This window comes from Amphiura filiformis, chromosome 18 (assembly GCF_039555335.1).
Source record: "Amphiura filiformis chromosome 18, Afil_fr2py, whole genome shotgun sequence".
Lineage (NCBI taxonomy): Eukaryota > Metazoa > Echinodermata > Ophiuroidea > Amphilepidida > Amphiuridae > Amphiura > Amphiura filiformis.
The window spans coordinates 49,807,983-49,821,978 of NC_092645.1; the positions used below are offsets into that span (position 1 = coordinate 49,807,983).

The 13,996-nt window shown below is 37.3% G+C and overlaps 1 protein-coding gene and 1 long non-coding RNA gene across 2 annotated transcripts in view; one reads left to right on the forward strand and one right to left on the reverse strand.

Moving 5' to 3' along the window:
- The window catches only part of LOC140138773 (nuclear receptor subfamily 6 group A member 1-like), an 85,685-nt gene that overhangs the window by 15,269 nt on the left and 56,420 nt on the right, over positions 1-13,996 (forward strand). The gene's annotated exons all lie outside the window — the stretch shown is intronic.
- Positions 8,192-12,994, reverse strand: LOC140139499 (uncharacterized). The gene is made up of 4 exons (XR_011857147.1): positions 12,776-12,994; positions 11,433-11,561; positions 10,153-10,214; positions 8,192-8,349 (listed from the first exon to the last, which is right to left on the reverse strand). It is a non-coding gene; the product is annotated as an uncharacterized lncRNA (long non-coding RNA).

Consider the following 13,996-nt stretch of genomic DNA (forward strand, 5'->3'; position numbering starts at 1 on the left):
ATAGATGTTATGTCATACCAACAGTTGTCATACATTTGTAGCTATAAGATTGCTTCAGCACTCGGACTTGGATTGATACAAATACACAAGGTATGAAGCATACAGTTATACGCTATTTAAGGGGTACTACACCCCTGGCCAATTTTGTGCCTATTTTTGCATTTTTCTCAAAAATTATAGCGCATTGGTGGAAAGTAAGATATGTATATTATAGGGGCAAGGACTACAACTACTCCACTGAATATTCAGCAACTCAAGGCAATTGATTTATTGAACAAATATTGGTTTTCCCTCATTTTTGACTGTAACTCCATAACTGTTGTCTGTGTTAAAATACAATTTCCAGTGCAATAGTTGTAATCCTTGCCCCTAAATATACATATTTTACTTGTCACCAATGCACTATAATTTTTGAGAAAAATGCAAAAATAGGCACAAAATTGGGCAGGGGTGTAGTACCCCCTTAAAAAGCCCATCCTTGATTCTAAAACTAATGAAAGGATTGGCGACATCAATTGCCGATGTATCATCAATTAATTAATGACATTTTTAAAGAAGACAATACGAAAGCGTTGAACATGGTGAATGTTGTCGTGTTGAGTGATTGACGGTGAAAGCTGTCAGATGATTACATAAGTGAAGACCTGAGCGCAAGAAGACCGTAAGTCCACTTGGCCCCTCAACATGTATAGGGCGTACATTAAAGTTACGTATAGTTTCTTAAGGTTTTATAATGTTTAATACATGTTCCAGGGTAAAAACATCATGAACATTACCAAACTATACGCAACTTTAGTGTATACATGTTGAGGGGCCAAGTGAACTTACGGTCTTCTTGCGCTCAGATCTTCATATAAGTACGATGGAGGGGTTGAGGGAACGGCGAAGATGACAATAATGACAAATTAAAATCCATGGATGTTGCCAAATAATTCACCTCCACGGTGTGATCCCGACATGCCTACTTCAATGTACTTTGCATATCTGTGGCTACCATTTGACCAGGGGGGGTGGGACGTTGAGGTTTCGATACTAGATTTGGGGTTTTGAGGTTGCAAATGGCGCGAAACTTTGTGTTAAAACCAATGGTGGCATATCCGCTAAGATCGATTACGTTGCCCAATTTCCGTCATCAATATCATTTAAACTACCGAACGCACCTCCGCAAGTTTTGGAATGTAGCAAGAAAACGTTATTTTGAGCAACTTTTTCCAGCCCACCTCAGAGGTGGGATGGAGAAATTTTGAGAAAAAAGCATTTGAAATTTGAGTTTTCGCGGGGTTTTGGGGGATTTTTAGTTTAAAATTTGCCGTTGCATTAATCTCTTCAACAGACTCAAAGCAGTCGGTCGTGTGGGAAGAGGTTATAGTAGCGTAGTGGATGTACTGTTTCATAGTTGGACAAGTACATTGTAGCTCGTCGCCGAATATTTCCTGGTGATTGATACCGTACGAAGCATCTGCATATGGTATGGAGAAGTCAGCTCTTCTGTTTACAACAAGCTAATACTAATAGCTCTGTTTACAAAACGTGATGACAACCTGAGCATATTATACTTGATGGTGAGTGTGCGGAGTATTAAAATTTAAATTGGTATAGTAATTTTACTGAGTCGCTTTCTCGAGCACACTGTTTTCGTACGGTAGGGTCACGGTCACGGACACTGCCACTCGCCCACTGCACTGATAGTGATATGCAGAAAGCTTATAGGCCTACATGTATAATTTATATTGCGAGCGAGCACACTGATCAGTGCATGATGTGTCTCTAGTCCACAATAATTATCCATCTCATGATCTATTTAATAATTATAAACTGTCACTGTAAACTGTGTAACCCTGACCATGCTGACCCTCTGGCCATGGTAATTGCCGTAATTGTAATTTCACTAAACTTTTAACCCTTGACGTAACTCATTTACCGTTCGACGCCAGAGGAGGCTTAAAGGCATTCCTACAATGCACTATGATTGGGAAATTTGATCAATATAACCTAATTTTAAAGGCAAAGTCCCCATTGCCACACACACAAAATGGTAATTTTAAAACTGCAGCCAATGAGCTAATAGTTGAGACTTAGGAATGATATTTGATTTTCTTACAGGAAACATTCATATTGTCCCACTGCATTAATTTTATTCCTAAGTCTCGATGTTTTGAATGTTAAATAATAGGATGAAAATACCAGATATTTGCACACAATCCCAATGCAAGGTATGATCAACTGTACCACATTGTGTACAAAAGCCAGACATACAAGGTCAGAAACCCCATTGGGTTGTGGGAATGTCTTTAAACATCCTCTGGTTCGACGCGTTCACATTCGTAAAGTTACGAATACCCAAAACTAGATGTAACTTAAGGGTACTGTTCGTAAGTAAGTTTAGTGAAATGCAACTTAGGCCTACGACTCGTCACAAGTTACGATTAATTTTGAGACTTACGAAGCTTCGTAAACTAAAGCTTAGTGAAATGGACACCTTGATCAAACTGTAACCCTGGGGCTGGGTGCGCACTTAACACAAATGACCATACAAGTATGTTCCCCCGGAAAGACCCCCCCCCCCTTTTGGATTTTGCAGCTCTGAAAGACCCCCTATAAGTGACCAAACTAGAGCTCCGAAAGACCCATGATTTTGATAATTTCAGCTGTAGAAGGTTTTGTCAGGCAATTTTCAGCCAGAAAGCAAAGCAAGACCCTTGATTTTGACTGTTCGCAGCTCCGAAAGTCCCCATTTTGCTTGTTTGCAGCTCCAAAAGACCCCCTTTTACCGGGGCAGCTCCCAAAGACCCACCACCTCAAAATTCCGGGGGAACATACCCACCAAATTTTGTTGATGTGCCTAATGTCTTTTGTAGTTGTAGTAGGCCTACATACCTTCGGGGGGGGGGGGATTTTTGAATGCCGAGCCCTGACCAGAATTGCAGAATTGCCTGGCTGTCCTGCCTACTGCCAATATGAACTTTTTATTTATCTCAAGATAATTGTCTCAGGATGATGGATTATCTCAGAATAATTGATTATCTCAGGATAATTGATTATTTCAATTAATATTGCAAACAGGGACATTGACAGGACAGGACTTGAGATAATTGTTGAGATAATTTGAGAAAATACATTGTCTCAAGATGTTTTATCTGGAGATGATAAATTATCTTGATAGTAAATAATAAATTATCTGGAGATCATTATCTTGAGATAATCAATTATCTTCAGATGATCAATTACCCTGAGATAATAAATTACCTTGAGACAATTATCTCAAGATAAATATAATTATGGAAATAATAAATTATCTCAAGATAAATATCTCCATAATCTTTTTGTCCAGAGATAAATCATGCGAAGATAAATATCTTGAGATAATAAATAATCTTGTCATGATAATAAATTATCTCGAAAAAATACATTATCTCAAGATGTTATTTATCTGGAGATCATAAATTATCTTGATAGTAAATTATCTTGATAATCTCTAGATGATTAATTTACCTGAGATAATCAATTATCCTGAGATAATTAATCATTCTGAGATAATCCATTAACCTGAGACAATTATCTTTAGATAAATGGAAATAATGAATTACCGTATCTCAAGATAAATATCTCCATAAAAAACCTCTCTCTATATATCTTTTTGTCCAGAGATAAATATCTCATGATGATAAATTATCTTGAGATAATTGATAAGTCACTCGAAAAAATACATTATCTCTAAATCTTTTTTATCTGGAGATCAATATGTTGAGATAATCTTGAGATAAATTATCTTGAAATAATAAGTTATAAGATGACTTATCTCAAAATAATTTATTATTTCAAGACTCTAATTTGTTATCTTTTATCTGGAAATAAGTGTCTCAAGAAATTATCTCGAGATAAGTTTTATTAATAAATCTCAAGATAACAAATTATCTCAAGAGAATACATCATCTCAAAACCTTTTTTTCTGGAACTAATAAATTCTATAAAATAATCTCAAGATAAATATGTGGTGATGATAAATAGCTGTTATGATAAATTATCTCAATTTATATTTTTGAAGTTAAATATATGGAGATAATAGTAATAATGTCAAGATGATAATGTATTATCTCAACTTAATTGATCATCCAGAGGCTATTTAAAGCAAGTACATGTAAAAAGCTTTTCTTTTTAATTTTTTATGTCATGTAAAATTATTGTTATTATTGTCTTCTGTTTTTACAGGAAGCATGCATGATGGTTTGGAAAATGGACCTTGTGATGGCTATACCATGGACATAGGAAACCATTGATTTTTGAATCAACAGCGGGAACTATTCTTGGTGGTTATTCAATGGAGCTCAATGGATTTTTCAACCTACGGATTTGTCGCAAACTTCTCACATAGACCTATAACATGATTAGTCATTTGGATTTAAGTACCAGCATTCAGCAGTTGGGGAAAAAAATCAGCATAGTTGAATGAAATACTTAATTGTTAGTAGTTAATGGCATTATGTCAAAGTCTGGCTAACTGCGACTAATTTATGAGACATTGCACTGTTTCACTGTTTGATGAACTCCAATAATAAACTAAAGGTTAGATCTGCACAATAATTATTTGTGAACAAAAATATTTACGGAAATGATTGTGCTCCTGGAGAACAAAACTATGGTAAAGAGCTCCAGAATTACTCCAATAATTACATAAACAACTGAATAATGCACCAACTGCCTGCCAAGATTATAATACAGGACATTGATATGATACAGGGTCTTTGAAAGAGCTGTGCAGTCAGAAATTTAATATATAATGGCACAACAAAAATGATCAGAATAGAGTATGATGTTGCGTGGTATTAAGGGGGTACTACACCCCTCGATAAATTTGTGTATATTTTTGCATTTTTCTCACAAACTAATAACACAGTGATAACAAAAGTAATTATGTATATTATAGGGCAAGGAATCCAATTACTACACTGGAATTTCAGTGACCCAAGACAAGCAGTTTGTTATTTATGATAAGAAATAAGGTACCACTAGGATGTACCTCGTTTCCTATCATATACTAAACCGCTTGTCTTGAGTCACTGAAATTTCAGTGTAGTAATTAATTCCTTGCCCCAATAATATACATAACTTTTGTTACCAGTGTGTTATTATTTTTGAGAAAAATGCAAAAATAGTCTAAATTACCACATGGGTGTAGTACCCCTTAAAGCATCTGCCAATTTTTTTTTTTTAAATGTTGAAAATTGACCCATATGGTCTGGATAACAATTTGAAAATTGCACCTCAATAGGTGTATAGTGTATAATTTCTTGCATTCACAGTTCCGATTATTACAACATATGGGTCAAAAATATTTTTGCAAGCTATAAAATTTACCATTCTGAAATTAAAGAGGAAACCCAGCCAGAGCAGTTCTTCTGGGATAAACCAAACCTGCCTGGTTATCAAATTAGTTAGTGACAATTTACAAGTGACTAAAACTAATGCATATTTATACTATGCCAGGGTCATTTGTTTGGCAATATTTTCTTAACATGATCAAAGACATTTCACTTCCTGGAGGTTTGATTCACCCCAGAAGAACTACTCTGGCGGGCTTCCTCTTTAAGGTGAGTACGTACTACACCCCTGATAAATTTTGTGACTAATTTTGCATTTTTCTCAAAAATAACTACACACTGGTAATAAAAGTTATGTATATTATAGAGGCAAGGAATCCAATTACTTCACTGCAATTTCAGTGATTCAGGACAGGTGGTTCATTATATAAATGGGGTATACATTCTAGCGGTACCTCTTTTCTTATCATAAATAACGTATCACTTGTCTTGAGTCACTGAAATTCCAGTATAGTATCTGGATCCCTTGCCCCTATAATATACATAACTTTTGTTACCAGTGTATTATTATTTATAGTCACAAATTTATCAAGGGGTGTAGTACCACCTGCAAAAATAAAAACCTAGTAAAAATTTCCAGCTATGTAGTAATTGTGATGGTGCTCTTGGAGCATATGATCACAGTGAATCCATGTTGCAACCATGTCGCATCATAGGGCACGGGGGGCACACGCCCCCCCCCCAATCGATTGCAAAGTTTAGAAAATGCAATTGGAAAATTGCGGAAAATGGATTGTGCCCTCCCGACAATCAGACACAGATGCTTTAGTTACCCCCAATATGATGACCTATGCTATGCCACTGATTACTTCTATTTGATCATTGATGGTGCGTAACATTTAACCTTGGTCCTTTTTGGCTCAAACACATACACATAAAACTGGAATGAAAGCCCCAAGTAGGTCAAATTATGCATCTCTTGACTGGAATTTTCAAATTTCGCAAGGTTGTCAACCAACCATACTTCCATACAGCAATAATCAGCAAAGAAAAAAATGGCAAACCATCTTCTCTGCCACTGAACTTTGCGGAGTCTGATACCATTGTTTATATGATATTTACCCATCTTGCATGTATTTCTATTCCTACTCAAATGCAACACTGAAATAAATTCAAGCAAAGCAAATGATTATGGTATGCTTTTAATTTATTATTCTTTTCATTTTTACACATACAAAGTCATGATTGTTAACATCATCTGCCAGTGATTGTGTTAAAAGTTACCAACTTTGCCTTCAATAATGTAAAGTAATTCTTCAGATACCATGTAAAGAGGTTTAATAAAATGTTATTTTTATATAGCATGGTTCTACTAAGTCTTGAGATTGTAGTCATTCTTCTCTCATCTTTAATGTCCATTTGCATTTTTTCCCCATTTTTTTGGTAATAGCTTGTGTTCATGGTGATCATAATTCAAAATCTTCATTTCATGAAGAACTAGCTCAGTTTGCTGATCGCAAGGCCATATATTGCCACATGACTGAGTTAGCTGGGAGTGTTTCAAAATACTTGCATTTCCCTGACAATAATGATATAAAATTGGTTGGTTTGAACCCAATACGCAAATTTATTGGTCGAGCTATGAGTTTTAAAATATTGGACGAGACGAAGTCAAGTCCAATATTTTTTAACTCATAGCGAGACCAATAAATTTTGTATTGGGTGAAAAAACATCCAATTTTATCATTATGTTTTCAGAATCTTTTTTGGTCAAAAACATGACTTTTAGTAAAAATGTGATTTTTGGTAAAAAATGTGGTTTTTGGTCAAAATGTGATTTTTGGTCAAAAATGAGTTTTGGTCAAAAAATTGTGGAAAACAATTTTTTGGGGGAAAGTGAGCCTATCCAACAAAGTCCAAGTTTTGAGTCCAAGTGTTGATTATATTGGACTCTTTAACTCTGTACAAAGTATAGGAAGGAAGATTCTGAGAACATAGAAATAAATTGAGTGTATATGGGCGAATGGGGTTAGTTGCACCTTTGAGTCAAAAGAGTTCAGTGTGGGGCACTAATTGGGGGATGGAGGACTACTTAGGTTAAATCATGATATGACTGCTCTTGTGTTTTTAACCAAGAACAAATTTGTTTATTTCCCAGGGGTCACTCCCATTGTGGCATGTACACCATCCGCGATAATAAAAATGCGTAAAAAGGGTAGTTTTTCGTGGGTAGGCACGATACGTGTGTATCGTGTTTAAGGTGTTAAAAACATGAAAAATGGGAAAAAAAGGGTAGCAAAATTGCGTGTGATATCTGTTTAGGGTATCGTTTTAGCCAAGGGTTAAATCCTTGTTTAAGGTGCATTTTAAAAGTTGATTATCGCGGGAGGTGTACAGGCCACAATGGGAGTGACCCCCCTGCAGGTTTATTTAACCAGTCGGTCCGGGCAGACGCAAGCTCGGGCCCTGATAGGGCCAGGCTCAAACAAAAGGCTCAACCCAAAGCCTAAAAGCTTACAAGCATGATGTTCTCAGCTGTCTATCCAATCTATCACTACAAGATTCCTATTTTGGCCATCTGCAGACTGGTACACACAAAGTACCTACACAGTACCAATTATGCCACTGCACAGGATCCACCAGCAGTGGTACTGCACTGGTTCTGGTACTCACCTGGTACTGCACAGTACCAGCCAAGTACATGTACCTCCAACTACCTCAGCGATGGTGTACCTGTGCAGGCAGCCCAATATGAATCAGGTAGTGTAACTGAGCTTCATAATATTAATCCTAAAACACTTGTTGCCACAGTCCACTGCTTAGATTTAATTTCCAAATTGGAATGTAAAATCTAAAAGTTACTTGTCGATTGCTTCTTGCCACAAATGGCACAGTAGTACACCAGTACACAGACTCGCAGAGGAATGTTTATTGCAACTTTTCGATCTCAAATATGGTTCCTGACTACCAGTTGCCTGAGTTATCAGTTTCCAGGGCTTGGTCAATATTTTGCCTTACCACACACACCAACCTATAAATTAAAAAGAAATAGAATAAAATATTATTTCACATCGAACAAGTTTTTACTGCAAATTGAAAATGATACGTGGGATACAATGATATTCTGGGAGACAAATTACTGCTGGTGGCAAACATTGGCAAAATGGTGCAAGTGATTATGAAAATGCCACTGTTAGCGACAACATTTCAAATTCATTTCAAAGCAGTTTGAGGTACCGGTACTCACGCTTTCTTACATGTAGCTCCAACTTCCACTGACATTCTCCGCACAAAGGTGTGAGGTGTACACCACAGCCACAAGAGGGCACACAGAAAAAATAAATTATCAACAAATTCACAACTACTTTCCTCATATGAAGTTAAATTAAAGAAATCTTTTTTTTACATCAGTGTAAATTTTGAGCACATTTGAAGGTGTAAGGTGACCAAAACTGTGACTGAAACTATAGTCTCTTCCCGGAGACTGGCTTAATCACAAATGAATGAGCAAGGGTTTGCCGTAATAAATACAATGTACATTTGCCTACCAAATCACAGTTACTTGGCATGGGACAATTACATATTTAGCATTTTAAATCAAAAAAAGGATGATTTAAAATTGTATTTAAATATAATGCAGGTTTTTCACAACATCCTATAACCCTGCAGTCACATGGCTGCTCACTACAAAAGGGTTGTAATGTTAGCAATACAGCAGGTTTTTTTGGGTTGGATTATTTAATGAGTTTGTGTCCCTAAGTATGTGTAGTAAACTAAAAATCAGTGGCTAAAATACAATGTACATGGCAAATTCCTTTCTATTCAAAAACTAACTTTGCTGAAACTGCAGCCCATTCATGGTGGATGATCATGGAATTGTCTACATTAGGGACTGTTCACAAACACTTGTTGGGGGGGGGGCTGATGCAAAAAGGGGGCTCTTAAAAGTTTTGACCCTTCTAGGGGGAGAGGGGCTCTGAAAAAATTGACCACAAATTTTCCCGGAAAATTGAGTATATATGGGGTTGACCCATAATTTAAATGTCAAAAAGGGGGCCCTGAAATTTTTGAGATCTGAAAAGGGGGGCCCGAAAAATTTTCACGATGAAATTTTTTTGCATCAGGGCCCCCAACAAGTGTTTGTGAACGGTACCTTAATCGATTTTACTGTATGATACATGTGTATATACGAGGGGGTATCCAAAAGTTTTTGACATCACCCAGAAGTGAAAGAGCTATATTGATGAAATTTTGTCAGTGTAATCACTGGTCCTTATGTACCTGGTTCAAAAATGGTCTCATATTATGTTTACTTTCTTTCCAGGTGGCGCTAGATGGGCAGTAGGCGCATTACCTTTTCATGATAAGATCCTCCACTTTCCTGAGTTTCTTCACTGTGGCCGCGCCATCCATAAGTGATGGACGTCCACTTCTTGGCTAATCTGTGAGGGACATGTGGCCAGTTTGGAAATTCCTTTTTCAAAAAGAAACAGTGCAATATGATGGGCAATCATCACCGTAGATAGCTTTCATTTCATCATAGATTTTATGAGCATTGTAGGCCTAAACCCTTCAAATGCAGGAACCTTAATCACGCTACGTTCCTCAATTTTCACCATCTTGCAGGTTATGCGCCTATAGCTACTGCCCACCTAATGCCATCTGGATAGAAAGTAAACTTATACTTATGAGACCATTTCTGAACCATAATGTACATAAGGACCAGTGATTACACTGACATAATTTCATCAAAATAGCTCTTTCACTTCTGGGTGATGTCAAAAACTTTTGGATACCCCCTCGTAAATGTACATGTCATACATCATAGACTTACTTGCAAACTCATTTTGTGTGGCATGGTGGTGCAGGGCTCTAGCCTTCTCCTGTCTTTTTCTCCTGATGACATGAAGAAAGAAATGCAAATTTAGATATCAAAATTTGAGGAAAATTGAGGTACATAATACATTAGATGCATGCATAAACTCCTCTAGTTGATTAATTTCACAAAAGTGAGGTTGAGCTTTACCCAAGGAAAATCTAGTACTTGGGCGTAAAAAAACAAGCAAACACAAACAGAGAAATATTGAAATTCCCAATGATTACACAGACAGTACAAGTACCCACACAGATTTGGTGCCCTAATTTGTATTTACGAACTACACTGTATTGGTAAGCACCGGAAAAATGTATGATTTTTTAGAGCAAATTTTGCACATCAATTTCACAAAATTCCTGATTTGTGTGATTTATCATGTTTATCCATAATATTACCAAAATGTGTGCATTTTCCGCAAAAAGTTCAAATTTGCATTTTTTTAAATTAAATTACGCGGGCGCAGAGTTGGATTCGTTAAAATTAAGTCCTATGAGCAGTGGCGTGCCGTGGCGCTCCTACCCGGGGCTGAAGAAAATTCAATTTTGCCGCCCTTCCTCAGCAGCCCGAAAAGGTTGCCCCAATTTTTTTACGGTCGTTGAAAAAGTGAAGAACAAAAAAAAAAGGATTTCTAGGCGCTAGCGCCCAAAAGCAACACATTTTGATATATAGTACAATTTTTTCAAATTTTCCGCCCCTTTTTCTTTACTAATTCTTTTTGCCGCCCCTTCTTCTTCCGCTGCCCCTTCGATTTGGCCACCCCTGCTTTGACTCCGGGGGGCTGGCGCCCCCAAAATATGCGCATGATGAGGGCGGTCGACTGCATATCCGTCAGTACACGCTTTTCAATACGGAATAAATGCTAACCTCATCGTGACATCATCCAAGCAGCAAAGTTCATTTCCCATGGAAAAAGCATGTATTGACGGATATGCAGTTTACCATTCTGCTATGGTCTATTTTCTATACCGGTACTTTTTTCTGCATGGATTGTATTACAGATCACCATGGGTTCTTTCAATTTTGTGAAAACTTATGGTTTTTTTTGGAAAATGAATACTTTAAAAATGGGTATCTTGGAAAAATCTTAAAATTTGTGGCCAAACCTAAAATTCGCGATTATACCCAAAATATGTGAATGTTAGCGTTTCACATACATTGTACATATCTTTTCAGATTGATTTTTTTTTACTTCAATTACCAAGAATGAAGATGTAAATACATGATGAATTAATACATACCCTTTTCTTTCTTCATTTGTGTGCTGCTTTGCTTGTAGCTCGATCTTCCCCGTCAAAAACTATGGGCGTAACATTTTGCCCAACCAACACATCTACTGCTTAGCAGAAATCATTGACATACCGGGGTACCTGTAAGAACCATAATTGCATAAAAGTGACATAAAAATTGGTTGATATACAACTTGTCCCTATCCCAACCCACCCCTTGACCAGTAGCGTATCTGTGGCAGGGGTCACTCTGCACCCCCCCCCCCATGGCTTTGACCATGAAGGAAAACCTGAAAAATTATGCAAAATCAGCCTATTTTACACCTCTGCCTGAGAAAATCTACCCTGTGACCGGGTAAATCTACCGCACACCAGGATTTTGCCCGCTCTGACAAGTGACCCACTGCCCATGACAATATAGTCTACCCGTCCCTAGACAATATATATAGTCAACTACCTTAGCTTTATTCCCTCCAGCAAGCAAGGGACAGGTTGGTCACTGGTCAGTGACGAGTTGTCTTAAAAAAATGTGGTGCAGGTTGACGCAAAGACAGGTTGGCATAGGAACGGCTTGTCATGTATTCTTAAAAATTTACTTCATTAGGAATGTGACCAGGTAACATTAAGGGGGTACTACACCCCTGCCCAATTTTGTGCCTATTTTTGCATTTTTCTCAAAAATTATAGCGCATTAGTGACAAGTAAGATATGTATATTATAGGGGCAAGGACTACAACTACTGCACTGGAAATTTTATTTCAGCACAGACAACAGTTGTGGAGTTACAGTCAAAAATGAGGGCAAACCAATATTTGATCAATAAATCAATAACTACTTGCTTTGAGTTGCTGAATTTTCAGTGCAGTAGTTGTAGTCCTTGCCCCTATAATATAAATATCTTACCTGTCGCCAATGCGCTATAATTTTTGAGAAAATGCAAAAATAGGCACAAAATTGGCCAGGGTGTAGTACCCCTTAAAACCAATCAACGGTACAGGATGCTTTTTTGGTCACGCAGCTATAAAAAGACAATTTTCATGGTTTAGAATAGGAGATTAATGAAAAATAAGCCCTTAATCCTTTCCTTCATCACCGAATACAAGTCACACACTTAAAATAATTTCTTAATATATGAATAGTATTGTAAATAATTGTGGTTCTTGAGAAATATGTCAATTATGAAGATGTTGTGTTTCAACTCTTTTCACATCATAATTACAGAACCACAAGATCCACAAAATTGTAACTGGATTCAGCACCACACCCGATTTAAAATGATCATAACAATTGTCATTACATGTAGATGGTATACCATCTACATTACATAGTATTTAATAAGCTTAAGCTTAACTTACTTTCGTGGATCAATTCCAGGTTGTGCAGTGTACTTCGTTAATATTTATGTGTAGATCCATAAATTGATGCGTCAATACCTGCACTTCACCGCCCAAATCCGCGGCAGAAACCCTGGCAGAAACTTTATTTTCTATATTCTTGAATTTTGGGAGTAAAGATTGAATTCCCATTGTCACGATTCGATTGTAACCGTGTGTTGAAGCTGGTCAACTCCGGGATTGTTATTACGATCAGCTGATTGAAGATCACAGGCTGTTTTTAACGGCTGATATCGCTAATTGTTCAAAATGCGCATGCGCTAGACATGCGCATAAAACAAATCGTGTTCCCGTGGTGTTGCCGTCGGGATTGCCCTGGAATTGCCAGAGAAGTATGTCCCGCCCCCCCTGCATTTGACTGCGCAAATTTTGACTGGTCAACGGTGCGGTGTGCGCATCGACGCGACGGATGACTGCCGGTGTGCGTACTGACGTGACGATTGACTGGTCAACGGTTTGCGCACCGACTTGTTTTTACGTGACAAGCAATTTGAGACCAATTTCGTTGAAATCGGAGCATTTTTAATTTTTGGCCCCTGTGTGGCCAAAAAAACTGACCACCACCCAAAATTTGACCTTTTTGCTCAAGAACGGTATGTCGCAGGTAGGTCAAACTATACTTTTTATGAATCCTTGCAATGAGAGGAATAATTTGGTGTGCTTGCTAAGAGAGCGCACCACCAATGATTGCGCCATTGGATAACACAGGAAAATACGCACGTTTGGATGGCGTTTTGTCACTGCAAAAACGTAATATAGATCAAAAGTTTGGTATCAAATTAAAGCTTATCACGTGTAGAATATTATTCTTTTAACAGAATATATTGGTGACCATCTACTTTTTTTTGCTATTTGGCCGCAAAGAAAAAAGGTGCAAATTTAACCCTAAAAAATCACTCAATTTTTGAAACCGGACGTTGTTCAAATTCGCGCCAAAACTTCACCTCTGAAATAAAATATTGGGATTTTTTCTCCGATTCTTTCATGCAGACACTTGTCGGAAGCAAATGAGCTGAAAACGAGCGAATTTTGACAATATCTATAGAAAATAAAGCTGCAACAAGCTGAAATAAGCGGTGGACTATTTTAACCGAATTTCACTGGTACATAGATCGTGGAGTGCTTTGGTGGTGCGCCCTCTTATAAACGTCATTAGTTATCAAAATCCATTTGTTTTACATT